We start from the raw sequence: 6,309 nt of genomic DNA on the forward strand, positions 1-6,309 counted from the left end.
GGCACAGACTGGTGGCCTCCCGCCTGTGTTTCTGTGGCTCCTGCCGCTAGGTCCCTGGGAAACTGTCAGGCGGCTCCTGGAGCTTTGCCACCAGTGGGTGGCTTCGGCCTGAGATGCACACCCCGAAGCAGGCCCTAGATCTTTTGGTGTCCGAGTGGTCCCTGGCCCTCCTGTCCCAGGACATCCACAGCCAGGGGCAGAAGCTGCTTCCGCAGAGCTGCGAAGACGTGCCTCTTGCAGCATCTACGCAGAGAGCTTGAGAGATGAGGGAATAGGTGCGAGAGAGAGAGACAGAGCTTTGATCTGGTTTGGTTGGCCCTGAAGACTGGGACACCACGGAGGCTTACTTCCCCAGTCAGATTTTCTTGATCGCCCTGAGCAGACCTTANATTTTCTTGATCGCCCTGAGCAAACCTTACTTGGGCAAGTGAGTTTTCATCGTTTCAGCTGGAACTGTAATCTTCCGGATTGTTCCCGGCTGCAGAGGGCACAGGTAAAAGCGCTGTTCCGCGGGGAGGCCGTGCGGCTGCAGCAATGATCAGCGTCCGCTCCAGTTAGACCCTGGGGGTTCACATCCTGGCTCTGCTCACTGCCCACTAACAGTGTGACTTTGGGCAGGGGACTGTTGCCCCTTGGGCCTCACTTCCCCCGCGACCCAAAGGCTTATGTGGTGCTTTTGAGGCCTAACGGGGGAGCACCGTGTGTATTTGATGGCACTGCTGGCACGTCAGTGCTTAAAACTGATAGCTGTCGTGGCCTGGTGGCCGAGCGTGCAGTCGGCTACCCCGTGGCTGGGCCAGGAGGACCGCTTGGGCGCCGGAGTTCTGGGCTGGAGTGCGCTCTGCTGGTGGGGTGTGTGGGTAAGGTCGCGCGCGGTCTCTTCGGTTAACCTCTCAGATGCCAGAGGCCACCAGGTGGCCCAAGGAGGGGTGCAGCCGCCCAGGCCGGAAACTGAGCAGGTCAAAATTCATACGCGGACCAGCGGAGGCCTGTGCCTGTGAACAGCCTCTGGCCTCCATCCTGGGCAACATAATAAGGAGACCCGTCTCTAAACAAACACAACGGTCAGCTGTCGTTACGTTAGGTCAGCAGTCCCGTCCCGTCGCAGAGCTGGATCTCAGTGAATGGTGAGCTCAGGAAAACAGTGTGGCTTGAGGCGCTGAGGGCATTCCCCCGCCCCCAGGTCCCGCAAGTTAGGTTATGTAGCAGTGAGGTTGGGAGCAGCTGGTGGGGGAGGGGAGAGGGAGTGCAGTACATCGGAAGATGTGGGGGGGAAGGTGTGCCCTGGGAAGGAGGCCGCCCCGCACCTCCACCTACAATCACATGCACACATTTTCGGTCTTGAAGCCATTTTAAACTCCTGTTGGGTCCAAAGGGACGAACTAGTCTTCTATTATGAAAGTTTGTCCTCAGATCCCTGTAATAGTTTCCCTTGCTGTTGGGCCCTTTTATGATTAGGGAGGGCAGGTTGGCTTCTAGGTCACAAACGATGGGCTGGAAACAGAAATGCTTTTGAAGGAAACTTTGCCTCAGGGAACAGCAAACATCACTGAGCTTCAAGCTGTGGCCAGTGGACACTCAAGGAAGCCCGGAAGGCTGGAGTAGTTGCTGCCTCTGGCTCTTTAGGTCTAATCCGCTTATCGTCATCAATGTAATAGTCCTTTGTGAGGTCTCGATGAAGGGAAGGTTGATTAAGATTCACGAAACTAGAGGTGCCTGGGTGGCTTAGTCGGTTGAACATCTGGCTCTTGATTTTGGCTTGGGTCACAGTCTCGCAGTTCGTGGGTTCAAGCCCCATGTTGGACTCTGCATTGACACTTTGGAGCTTGCTTGAGATTCTCTCTCTCCGTCCCTCCCCCACTCACTCACATGATGCTCTCACTCTCTCTCTTTCATAGAAATAAACTTTTTTAATCTTAAAAATATAATTTTAAAAAAAGTTCCAGGAACTAAATTAGGACACGGGATTAGATTAAAACAAGACCTGTGTACCTTCTGATCACAAGCACATCGAAGCACAGGGCAAGAAAAATAACCCTTCCATTCACTATCATGCATCAAGCACATGTAGTCAGACTGTAAACACATTGACACGAATGCTGTAAGGGGTCACTGTTAGTTTCTGTCTCCTTTCACTGGAACCTACTCCACTGTCCCCATGTCACTCTTCAACTGCTGCAGTGCCCAAGCTGGAGCCCAGCCCCTTCAGGGAGCACCAGATACGGAGGGGAGGCCAGATCCCGGCTTCCCGGCTTTGGGCCTGTCCGGGGTCTCCGTCTGCAGGTGGTGGAGGGAGGGTTCGCCGTTTCTCTTCGTAGCGTAGCACACGCCAGTTGGAGATTTGATTCGTGACTTCATTTTCCTCTGAACCCCACGTCCTTTTCTGATTTCCCAACTTTCTTCTCCTTCTGGAGCTTCTCAGTCACATATGGTTTTGTTTTATATTAACACAGAAGAGTTAAGACCCTTTTATCATATTAAACCCACGCCTCAGGAACGTACCCTCTCTCCCCAGGGTAGCCTCCCCCAGGAAGGCCTCCCCCCCATCACACTGATGTGGCTCTTCCTTGAGGCCTTGTGTCTTGAGCCTGGAACAGTGAGGAGCCCCAGATACTTGAGAGGCACTAGAAAGGGCCCCCAGTGAGAGTCGTCGCCCCGCCCCCGCCTTGCCCCGCGGCTGGCAAACTCCACAGGCGTAGCTACTCTCTGCTGTTCTCACGAGGGGATGTGACGCGGGACATCGCATGTACAACGTGGGCCGGGTGCACGCGTGTGTTTGGGCCCACTGCGGACAGATAAGGCTGGCTGATTTCCTTTCTTGTAAGTCCCTGGCCCTGGGGCCGGTGTAAGATAACACTGGCAGGACGTTCTGGGGAATAAGCAGCTATGGGAAGGCAGGATTGATGACCCCCGTTCTCTCATAGTGGTGTTTCAAACAGCAGGTCCAAGCCCCTTCCTGGAGGATCCCATGAGGTCACTGCAAGGGTGTTTTGTTTGGGGAAGCAAATTGTGCTCAGAGACTGAGCAGTGTATTTAACACAGGCCCGCTTAGGAATTTCCTAAGCCAATAGGATGCAGGGTAATGTCTTTTTAAAATGTTTTCATTTATTTTTGAGAGAGGGCGAGAACACAAGTGAGGGAGGGGCAGAGAGAGAGGAGGAAGAGAATCTGAGGCAGGCTTCAGGCTCTGAGCTGTCAGCACGGAGCCTGACACGGGGCCTGAAAATTGAGTAACAGGGAAAGTTAAGTCAGATGCTTAACCAACTGAGCCACCCAGGTGCGCCCAGGTTAATGTCTTTTAATAAACTAATCCGGACGCATCATACTCCAAATCGATCACACTATTGTTGCAGGTAAGGGAGATGGAAAGAGTCAAGTCCAGATTTAGTTGAGGCCATACCTTGATATGAGTGGGTACTAGGGACAGGTGACTTAGCCAGCTGACAGCTGACCTCCGGCTACCACTGCAGGAGTCAAAGTCCCCGTTGCTAGAGCAGGTTGCTAGGGAACCAATGTCACATCCAGTGTCGCCGGGCAAGAAGATGGCCTTCCCAGGGCCGGTGTTTCGCTTTCCTCACTGTTGGAGACAGAGGCGCTTTTACTGTGGCAGTAGCTAATGGGCCCAAGGTCTTTGGAGAACTGTTGAGATCAGCAAAGTGTGGCCTTGCCCAGAACAAACACTCTTGGATTGCCCTCCCAAACTGTTGATATTTGTAGTCAAAATGTCCCTTTACATGGACATGTTGCTTCTTTATGTATTTTTTTTATAGATAAGCCCCCAGGGAGGGCTTTCAGCAACTGAGCTCCTGCGTTCTTTTCAGTGAGAACAGATGAGATAATGACATCCTGACACAATTTGCTTCATTCTTTTATCAAATAGTTATTAAAAAGTTATCAAAATAACTTTTTTGTCTTTGTCATAAACAAGTAGATTTGAAATAATACCAAACCATCGCACAACAAAGAGACGGCTGAGTTATACCTTTTATATTCCTACGTTTCCGTCACATACTACACACTTTTATGCTCTATTTATGTTAAAGAAACCAGAACAGATTTCAACTGGTTTTATACAAAAATGAGGTCGATCCATGGCCCCTAACACCCAGTGGCACAAAAGAGTGTCTGTGACACGTGGACCGACCCTGAGCAAGAGCCATGCCTCCTCGTGGCAGCGGTAGTGTGAGAGTGGCAGAGGCTGCTGGGTAGAGAATCAGCCTCACATTTCTAGAACAATGAAAACCAAGCCCTAGTGCCCGACCTNCATGGAGGAGGAAGAAGTTTTATAACAACAATAACTAAATTGTTTTTGATGTTTACTAGGAAATCACTTTAAAATTTTTACTGCTGTAATAAAGAACCATATGTTTCTAAATATCAATATGAGAAATTTGAGGCTTCAAAGTCCACATTCTCTGGGGAGGGTCAGGGGAAGAGGGAGGGAGAGAATCCTAAGGAGGCTCCAGGTTCAGTGCAGAGCCCACCGCGGGTCCCAATCTTACGACTGTGCAATCATCATCTGAGCTGAAATTAAGAGTCAGACACTAAACCTACCAAGCCGCTTGGGTGCCCACAGGTTGCATCCTTTTGAGGAAAATTTCAAAACTTACAGCGGAATTGCTATATCAATTTGTATGATGTTAGAATGTGCAAAATCACCACCGCTGCTTAAGAGCTGTAGTTTATCTAGATGTTTCACAAGTGGTCAAAACAGTTAAGTCTCAAATATGTGTTATAAGAAAACCAACTAGCCAATTTGTTAGCCCAAAGATAATTTCTAAGTTTTCTTTCTCCCCAGGAGCTCAAGCATAAGAAGATCAAGATCAGTGAAAGGAAAAACATTTGTTTTGAAGCATTTTTCCTTTATCCTTCAGTCTTACTTACAAGCATGTTTGACTAAAAGTTGGCTTCCATTCTGGAAAAGAAGACTCATTTCCTTGTGATCACGTAAGTCCTTAAAAAGAAGAGGTTATATGCATTTCTTCCAGAAGAGAAGAAAGGTTTAAGATTGCCTCTTGCCTGACACAGTTACACAGAAAAGAGGCAGCAGGTATGACCTAGAGAAGTTCATGTTAGGTAATGGATGTTGATGAAAATTTGCCTGTACCACACCCATAAAATATTTGATGAATCTTGTAGTTGACATTAATATCCTTATATAAATGGCCAGTAAGCACATGCAGATATGCTCAGTATCATTCCCTATCAGGGAAATGCACATCAAAACCACAGTGAGATACCGTGTCACAGTACTATGATGAGTATAATAGATAAGACAGATTATAACAAGTGTTGGTGAGGATGTGGAGAAATTAGAACTCTCATACACTACTGGTGGGAATGTAAAATGGCGTGTCCCCTTTGCTAAATGTTGGGCAATTCCTCAAAGGGTTAAACATAGAGTTACCAGACGATCCAGCAATTATACCTATATGTATATATGCAAAGGCAATGAAAACATATATCCAAACAAATTTGTACATGAATGTTCATAATGGCATTAGGTATAGTAGCTAAAAGGTAGAAAAAACCTCAATATCCTTCAACTGGTCCATTTTGTTTATCCATACCATTATATGGATATACCATATTTTAAAACACTAAGTAAAAAGAGAAAGTAGGTAAATTTTAAAGGCATTTTCTTTTTCCTAACCACTTCAGTGTATATATTCATACCATGTGATATATCCGTACAATGGTATCGTATATCTGTACAAAAATCACCCGACAATAAAATACAACAAAGTTACCGATATTTGCTACAAAATGGATGAATCAGGCTTCATGAATGAAGCTAGACACAAAAGGTCCCATGTTGCATGATTCCATCCATAGGAAACATCCAGAACAGGTAAATGTATACAGACAGAAAATAGATCACTGGATGCTCAGGTTGGTGGAAGGGAATTACAAGAAATGAGTTATAGGTTAAGGGTTTGGTGTTTCTTTTGGGGGGATGTAAACATTCTGTAATCACTTGCCATGTTGGGGGTACAACTCTATGAATATACTAAACACTACTGACTTTTAGCATATTTTTAATGGGCAAATTGTATAATTTGTGAATTATATCACAATAAAGCTGTTAAAAAATCTAATTACTAGAACCAGAATTCTAAGTCACGTTTACTAGCTCATTAATATTGTCAGGCCTCAGTTTCGAAAGTTACCAATTTTACAATGGTATCTACTCTGCAACCATTTTTTAAAAAGATTTATTTTGTTTTTTGAGAGAGAGAGGAGAGAGAGAGAGAGAGAGAGAGAGAGAGAGAGAGAGAGAGAGTGTGTGAGTGTGTGTGTGTGTGTGTG

The sequence above is a fragment of the Crocuta crocuta genome, unplaced genomic scaffold (assembly GCF_008692635.1).
Source record: "Crocuta crocuta isolate KB4526 unplaced genomic scaffold, BGI_CrCroc_1.0 scaffold2225, whole genome shotgun sequence".
NCBI lineage: Eukaryota > Metazoa > Chordata > Mammalia > Carnivora > Hyaenidae > Crocuta > Crocuta crocuta.